Raw genomic sequence first — 9,768 nt, forward strand, 5'->3', positions numbered from 1 at the left:
ATCATTATAGGCTTCAGTTCTTTGAAAGAAACAAAGCTTATACTCATATAGCCAAGTATAGGCTTTGGTTTAAACTAAGAACAAAATTCTATACCCATCTGCACAAGATGAATTTGTGAATTTTTACAACCCGTGAAATGTCTTGTTGCATAGCGCGTTGCATTCTTCCCCTCCATCATTGCAGTTTTGCATTTTCCTTCATTATAGCTTTCATTAAGATTCATTTTTTCTTCATTATCGTTTCTCGTTTATCTCTTCCTTTCGTTCTTGTTTTTCTCTTCCCATAACATTCTTTTTCTTCTTGTTTTAGTGTTGCCACTGCATTTTAGTGGCCATTATATCATCTTGTCATGTTGGGGCTTTGCAACATTCCAAGTTCATGTTGGTCTCGGTCTATTGCATTTGGGCTGTCACAACGTTGTTGTTGTCTTGGTTATTAGTCTGCATTTGAGCGGTTAGTCTTGGTCGCTCTCATTCTCACTATCGCTTTCGCTCTTATTGTCGCTCTCATTCTCGCTTGCATCTGACTAAAGCCTGTTTCTTTTAATCATTATATGCTTTGGTTGTCTTACCAACCAAAGCTTATTTCTGAAGTATAAGCGAAGCCTAAATCTTTTTTTTTTCTTTTTTACTTCACACTGGCCAAAAAGCTAGTGCTAAAACCCTTCTTTGCACTAGTGATCCTAATTTCTTTATTTTGCTTTCGTAAGATATATATATCTAACCTGAATTAAATGAATAAAATAAAATAAATTATTATTTTTATCAGAATCTTAATCGAAACCATAGTTTTAGAACCATAAACTTTATTAAAAAGAAAAATATAAGACAAAGACTATCCTAAATGTCTTTCAATATTAACATTATCTCTAGTGTTATACATCTTTCTCGACACTTGTACAATTATCTGCTCCTTTGATAAATTATTATCATCATAGGTGACAACCACAACCATAGAATAAAATGGTAAATTAACATAACAAATTAAAAACCTCAATTTTGAAAATAAAGTCATAGTATTTAAAATACAAAAACGTTTGAAAAATCATAAATATTTCAAAAAAACAAAATCCTTTCATTTGTTAAAAGTAAAACAAGTAAAAAAACCAAATAATGCACACAATTATCGCTCTTTTGAGCACCCTCGCTGGCTAAATAGGACAAATATAGCTCTTTCAAGCAGTTTCCCCAACTAATAAAACAAATCACTCTTTTGAACAACCTCCCTTTCTATGGTGGAATAAAATGCTTTTTTGAGTACTCTCCTCAACTACGGTGGGAGAAACATAGAATCGCATAAAGTCCTCCAACTTCTCGAACAAGTGAAACAAGCTCAGACTCACACAAGAGTGATGTAACCTCCTTGACTATGATGGAATAAATTTCGTTGAAAACAACAAAAATTTGTCATAATGGTAATCAAGGTAAAAAAAAGTATTTTCTCTTTCTCTTTCTCTCTTTAGGAGGTTTCTTTGTCCTTGAATATAGAGACTACCCGTAGACTCCAATATTTTGGTGTTTTCGTTGATTTCCAACACGACAGAATTTGTTTGCAAGACTCAGCCGAAAAAAATGGATGAGATGCTCCATCACATGTCCCTTGCCATTTCCAAAATGGGTGACATGAATTTCTGCCTCTCAGCCCTTGAAAACTGCCCCCTTCTCCTTCCCCATTTTCCTCAGCTAATAATCATTCCTCTCATCGCCATTTTCTCAAGCTAGATATTCCCAGCTTTGATGGTTCTAACCCCCATGGGTGGATCTTTAAGATCTCTCATTTCTTTGATTATCACATGTTCTTGTGTGGTTTCAGTGGATGTACCGCAATAGACAGATTCACTAATGGCCTGAATTACTACAAGCTTTAGAGACCCGTTTCACGCCCACTGCCTTCGATTATCCTCGGGGTAAGCTTTTCAAGCTAACTCAAACTTCCTCTGTTGCTATTTATCTAAGTGAGTTTGAGGCTCTTGCTAACCGAATTGTTGACTTGCAACCCCTAATTTATTTTGAGTTGCTTCATTTATGGGCTAAAAAACGAAAATTTGTCGTGAGGTGCTTTCTTAACCGTTACAAACGCTCTCTCAAGCTCCTGAGTTAGCTCGTCTTCATGAGGAAAAGTTCTATCTGGCTCGTTTAGTTCAACCATGTAGTGATCTTCCAGAACAATTGTCGTCGGTGACCCGTCCGTTCCCTCCACCTTGGTTCCTTTAGTTCTTCCACAATAGTTGTTGCCTCTTCTACCTGCTCCTCCTCTGCACACACACTTTAAATAATTAACCGAGACAAAAATGGTTGATCGATGTGAGCATGACTTGTGTTTCAATTGCAACAAAAAATTCTCAAGTAACCATCGTTGCCTAGCATGTTACAAGTTGTTGGTTGCTAAAGAGGATGATGACTTATGCGATTCTTCTTTGCATGCTTCAATGATGGAACCTAAACGCAGCTCTTGCAATACCCATTACCACTGATGACCTGAATCCAACCCAGCTTCGTTTGAATGCCTTGTCAGGAATTTGGGCTCCCGTTTGAAGCCACATATCAGTCCCCCCAACTACGGTTGATCACCTTCCACTTAATTTCATTGGTAGTCACCCCCTCATCAATCCACTAGCTATTCTCGACTTTCAAACTGGGGACATGAATAACACGCCAACCACCTTGCTTTGGTTGAGTGGCTGGGTTAGTACATTGATGACACCTCTTGGGAAATTTGGGATGAGCTGAAATCCTTGTACAACCTTGAGGACAAGATTGAATCTCATGGGTAGGATATTGTTGTAGTAACCCATCCAAGCAATACTATTAGTAGTGAGAGGTCCAAACCCGTGTGAGTCATAAAGATTATTTTATTCATCAGTAGTTAATGAGTCATCCTATTCCGACAGAAATTTCTTCTCGGCCGTGGAAACAAGTCCGAAATTTGGGAATCTGAATATCAGCAACAGCAGTCCGATACAGTCCTCTGGAGGGCTATACAAAATCTACAATTGATACATACAGATGTTGGAGGTCCTATGAGCACACCGTCATTGAATGGTAGTAGGTATTATATTATTTTCATTGATGACATGACAAGAATGTATTGGATATATTTTATGAAGTTTAAATATGAAGTTGCTGACATTTTTTGGAAGTTTAAAACTTTGGTGGAAAATCAAAGCAAGTGCACAATGCAGATGATCGGATCCGACAATGGAACTGAATATACTTCCAAAAAATTTAACAAGTTTTGTGAAGATATAGGTGTAGAACATCAACTTACAGCCCCTTATTCACCTCAGCAAAATGGCACTACAGAAAGGAAAAATCGGACGATTATGGAGATGGCTAGGTGCTTACTTCATGACAAAGAGTTGCCTAAAAAATTCTGGGGAGAGGCCGTAAATACAATAGTATTTTTACTCAATAGACTGCCAACAAAAGCTCTACAACCGAGAACGCCTTTTGAAGCATGGTACGGTTACAAACTTGAGCTGTTTAATTTAAAGATATTTGGTTGTTTGTTTTTCTCTTATATTCCTCATATTAAGAGAGACAAATTGGACAAGAAAGCAGAACCTGAAATTTTTGTAGGCTATAGCTTGATTTCAAAGGCCTATAGGATCTATCTTCCATAAAAAAACAAAGTCATTGTTAGCAGGGATGTGAAATTCTTGGAGTTTGATTGTTGGAGCTGGAAAGACAACAAATTCCTTGAACAATTTGATTGTTTGAATTGGAAAGGCAACAATGAACTTGGATTACAGGAGGAGAATGAAGATGTGGATGATGAACCTGTGAGAGGAACAAGATTGCTTTCTGACATCTATCAAAGGTGTAATGTTGCAGTCATGGAACCTAGGGGATATGAAGAAGCTGCAACTGACAAAAAGTGGATAAATGCTATGAAAGAGGAGCTCAAAATGATTGAAAAAAAATCATACGTGGGAGTTGGTGGATAGGCCTGGTCATAAAAAGGCCATTGGAGTAAAGTGGGTTTATAGAACCAACTTCAATCCTGATGGTTCTGTGAACAAGTACAAGGCAAGACTTGTTGTCAAGGGATATGCTCAGATGTTTGGGGTGGATTTCTTTGAAAGATTTGCCCTAATTTCCAGGATAGACATAATAAGGTTGCTGCTAGCACTAGCTACACAAAAAGGCTGGCTTATACATCAATTGGATGTAAAATCAACATTTTTTTGAATGGATATTTGGAGGAAGAAATTTTTGTGGAACAGCCATAAGGTTTTGCTCTTCAAGGACAAGAAGACAAGGTTTATCTACTGAAAAAGGCATTATATTGAAACAAGCACCAAGGTCTTGGTATAGTAGAATTAATGCACATTTAATGAGCTTAGGCTTTGTGAAAAGTCTAAGTGAGTACACCTAATATATTAAAAAGGTGAATGAAGATATACTTATGATATCTTTGTATGTTGATGACTTATCTGTTACAGGAAATTGTAAGGAGATGATTGACAGGTTTAAAGCAGAAATGGAAAATGTCTTTGAAATGACAGACCTTGAAAAGATGACATTTTTCTTGGTATGCAAGTGCAGCAAAAGAAAAATGAAATATTTGTGTGCCAAGAAAAGTATGCAAAGGAAGTACTTATGAAGTTCAACATGGAAGAGTGTAAGTCAGCTGCAACTCCAATGAACCAAAAAGAAAAGTTTTGTAGAGAAAATGGTGCTGAAAAGGTTGATGAAAAGTTGTTTAGATCCTTAATAGGATGCTTAATGTATTTAACTGCCACCAGACCAGATATCATGCATTCAGTGAGTTTGTTATCAAAGTACATGCCTTGTGCTAGTGAAATTCGTTTTCAAGCAGCAAAAAGAATTCTTAGATATGTTAAAGGCACAATTGATTATGGTATATGGTTCAACAAAATTGAAAATTTAAGTTTTCATGGATATTCAGATAATGATTGGGCAGGATGTGTTGATGATATGAGAAGCACTTCTGGTTACTGTTTTTCTCTTGGTTCTGGAGTTTTTTCATGGTGTTCCAAAAAGCAAGAAATTATAGCCCAATCAACAACAGAAGCAGAGTATGTTGTTGTTGCTGTAAATCAAACTGTTTGGATAAGGAAGATCATGGTTGATTTACACATAGAACAAGAAGATAACACAAAGATTTTTGTGGATAATCAAACTGCTATTTCAATTGCCAATAATCCAGTTTTTCATGGCAAAAGTAACCATTTTAAGATAAAACTTTTCTTTTTAAGAGAATTTCAAAGAGAATGACAAGTGAAACTAATTTACTGCAAATCAGAAGATCAAGTGGCTGATATCCTAACCAAGGCACTTCCAAAATCTAGATTTGAGTTCTCGAGACAAAAGCTTAGAGTTTGCAGTTCCAAAATCAAGGAGGAGTGTTGATTGATGACTATTAGAAATTAACAAGTTAAAATATGTTATGCTATTTTTTAGGAAAATAAAAATCATGTTGACTAGTAGGATTTATTTGCTATTTTCTAGGCACTAAGAACACTAATTTGTTAGTGGTTATAAATGCCAACATTTTAGTACATTTACCGTTATTTCCTTTATAAAAGCAATAACACTCCTCAATAAAAAAAAATAAGTAATTTTATATTCTTCTGTTTCACTCTCTCAACCTTTCCTTCAATAAAATAACCTAGAGAGTGTCAACCATTGTAATCATCAACATCATTACATTACATTCATTTAACTTCAAACTCTTCACTTTCCTCAATCTCCGAATCAACCTCACACTTATGGCGAACACACGCTAGGTCAAGCACAATCCCTAATCGAACCTCAACCCCACCCAGCTCCCTCATCCTCCGTTGCTGGCCTCGACGGCGCTCAGACGGACTCAGAACTACACAATGTCCTTTCGCAAATAAACTCCACTGCCTCCAAAACAAATGATGAAAAATGTACTATCAATAAGCAACAACAAAAAAGAAACAAGTAGAGGAAACAAAAAGGATCGCCGGTTGTCAAGAGAAAATTAAGGCTGAGTTAAACAACAAGCATAGTTTAGAAAAACAAACCTCACTTAGAGAGCGTTTTCTAGAAAGACGTAAACCTAATTCCTCATTTGAGAATGACAAAGTTTCAACCAAATCAACATCAACATCTAATTTATCAAGCAACAATAATGAAAGTTTGTTTCAGTTTGTTTGAGTCAGCTACACTCAATGGATTGTACTCTTGCATCAAAGTAATGATGTAACACTTGAGTATATTCGCAAGTTCTATTTTTACACTTGGAATTTTAAATTTGGATTTTAAAATCTAGTTTTTGGTTTTCTCATATTTTGAAATGCAATTTTTGAATTTTCTAAATTTTGAAATTTGGTTTCAGAATTTTCTTAATTTCAAAATTCAATTCTAGATTTTTCCAGATTTTGAAAACTGGTTCAAAATTTTTTAAATCAAATTCTAAATTTTTTCAAATTTTGAAATGAAATTTGGTTTCAGAATTTTCTTAATTTCAAAATTCAATTCTATATTTTCCAGATTTTGAAATCTGGTTCAAATTTTTGAAATCAACTTCTAAATTTTTTCAAATTTTGAAATTTGGTTTCAGAATTTTCTTAATTTCAAAATTCAATTCTAGATTTTTTCAGATTTTGAAATCTGGTTCAAAATTTTTGAAATCAACTTTTAAATTTTTTCAAATTTTGAAATTTAGTTTTAGATTTTCTTGCTGATATTGGATGAAGAAAAATGAGAAGAGGAACGAAGGAAATGCAAGGATTAGCACAAATGGTAGGAATGAGGTGCAGAAGAATGAGGAAAAAAATGAGGTGTACGTCGAAGGGTCTTAAATAGAGTTTTAAACCCTAGTCAAAGTCCAAGCCTAAAAGCTAATAGGGGTTATTTTAGGAATATAGGAAAGTTTTAGGGTGCAAGATAAAAATTATGGGGGTGCACGAAGAAGCTCCCATGAATCTCTAATCCTACTCGGTCCTTGCACATGGTTTGAAGAATTTAATTGCATTATCCATGGTTGACCTCACTTTCTAAAAGGTCATCTATTAAGTCTACTTAATACCAATTTTTTATCTCTTAATTTTCATTTGCTTCCGTTACTATCATTAATTTTATAGAGTTTATCTCTTTAAAACAACTTCATTAGCTCATCACATAAATCATTGTATATTGAAGAAGCTTCTTTAAATCATTCTCCATCAAAATATGAATGTGAGTTTTATAAGCATAGGAAAAATAAAATATATTTAAAAGGAAGATGATAACTCGATGTGACAAATTAAATTTATATGTTAACTCTATGCTTTCATGTACTTCAAATTCCAATATAAAGTCTTATTTAATCTACAAGCTACAAAATCCATTATGTACTTCTTTGTTTACAATAAGCTTAATTATTAGGATATACTAGTAAAAAAAATTTTAACTCGCGCATTTGACACTGGTTTAGTTGAACCAAAATAAAAAATGACGCAGTGATATTTTTGTAATTTTTCGCAAAGGAATATATGCCTCGGTTAAAAAAGAATCGATGCCTAAAACTGACGCAGTGATATTTTTGTAATTATTACAAAAATCTACTATCTCGGTTGTTTAGAGAACCAAGGCATAAAATAACTGTTTTTTTTAGAGGGTTTAGGCATCGGTTCTTTATAGAACCGAGGTACTAGTCAATTATTGCCTCGGTTAAAAAAATAACCGAGGTAATAACATCTGTTTAGGGTTAAATTTTGCGAATAGATGCATTTTCAAACAGAAGCTTTTCTGTTTGTGGTATGCGTCGTTACTCTCTTTCTTCCATTTTCGTAGCCATCCTTTTCAACTTTTCTTGCTTTTTTCTTTCATTTTACGTTGATTAAGTGCTTAAGTATGACTTTCTTTCATTTTGACTGATTGATTCTGTGCATAGGTGTTCTTCAACTCTTCGAATAGACACTATAGGATGTTCATTTCGTTTCAGCCCCAAACTCACCTTCAAGGTTAGTTTTGTTTTAGGTTTTTCAAGTTTTCATTTGGTTGATTGTTCTTCATACACCATACACATCAAAACATAGGTATATGTAAAATTGAGAGTATGTTCAACCGATCTCTAAATGAAATGAAAATTTGTATGAAGAATCAAAAAATCATGAAATCCCCTTAAAAAATTTTCAGCTCAAAATTCAAAATGTAACTATTTTAAATATTTTTTTAAAGTTAAAAAAAACAAAAATAATTCCCGATAAATAGAAAATAATGTTTTCTGCGTTTCTTTGTGTTTCTGGGAATTTTTTCATATGGTTTATGTGATACAAAAACAATAATTTTCTTTTTAAAAAAATATACATTAGACCGCAGTTCTGGTAAAAACTAAGGCAAAAAAAATGTCTATTACCTCGGTTCTGGATCCAACCGAGGCAATAGACCCTTCAATTAATTAATCTTAAGGGTCTATGACCTCGGTTCAAACTAGAACCGAGGCAATAGACCCAATTTTTTATTTTTCTTATTCATCTTATTGCTTCAGGTTTTTTGAACCGAGGCAAAAAATTCTGACTTTTTACCTCCCTTAAATATACCTCGGTTGCAGAACCGCTGTTATAAACCCAAAACAACCGAAGCAATATCCCTTAGTTGCATTAGTGATATAAATTTACGCTAGATAAATAAAATCTAAAATTATATATATATATATATATATATATATATATATATATATATATATATAATATGTGAAAAGATGATAAATGAAAAGTAGTCATAAATTATGTTAAATTTTAATTATATTTCTTTTGAATATGAGAAAGGAAACTAAATTGAGTTGTCTCTGTTTTCCGTTAAACTGTAGGAAATGAATAGATATAGATGATAATTTGTGCGTGGAATTGTGGAGAGAAAATAAATGTGATGAGTTGTAGTATGATTTTAGGAGAAAATGAATATAGTTGAAGGGAATTATTTCATCTACTCCAATCATGCAAAGCTGCCAAATCCATTTTGTCTCCTTCTTTGCTAACTATAACCATAATTATTACATGGAAGTCGAGATTTTGACACTCTCATTTTGACACAACTTTAACAACGTCACGTGTCAGCTTCCTATTGGACGAATTAATTTTTTTTAAAAAAACCAACATTTTGACGTCGTCCAGTTGGAGCAGATTTGAATAATTTTTTTCCATCTTTGCCCTTGACCAGATTCATATGAGTGAAATTATCTTTCTTCGCTGCTTCATCAGAAACCGCCAATTCCTCCGATATGTTATTTCTCTTGGGTAACGGTGCTGGGAAATCGTTTTGGGCTTCTTTTTCGCCATTTGAGTGTCATTGGTCGTTGGGGTTGCAGTGGAGGCCTTCGTTATCGGTGTGGGTGTGGCGGTCATTGGCTGTTGTCATTGTTGGTGTGTTGGGATTGCGAAATGACGACTTCTTCGACGAGGGTAAGGGCATTGTACTGTGGGTGTCGTTGTTTATGGTGTGGTGTATGGATTTTGGGTTTTGTATGTCTTTTATGATTTAGGGTTTTTAAGTTTGGGTTTTTGCAATGTGTGTGCAGTTGACAGTTCGTCACTCAGTTTCGACAAAGTTTATCTCTAGTTTGAACACACGTTTGAGTAAGGAGCAACGTTCATTGATTGCCGGGACTCCGTTTGGGTGGTTTTTAGATTTGACTGGTAATGTTAAAGTTGGTAGGAAAATGTTGAGTGAGTTAGTGTTTAAATGGGTGGATTCAAGCAGTGGTTTCTTAATTGCAGACAAAGTTGTGCCTATGAATGAGAAAGATTTTTGTTTAGGTTTGGGTTTGAGTTTAGATGGGAAAGAGATAGA

Source organism: Vigna radiata, unplaced genomic scaffold (assembly GCF_000741045.1).
Source record: "Vigna radiata var. radiata cultivar VC1973A unplaced genomic scaffold, Vradiata_ver6 scaffold_360, whole genome shotgun sequence".
Lineage (NCBI taxonomy): Eukaryota > Viridiplantae > Streptophyta > Magnoliopsida > Fabales > Fabaceae > Vigna > Vigna radiata.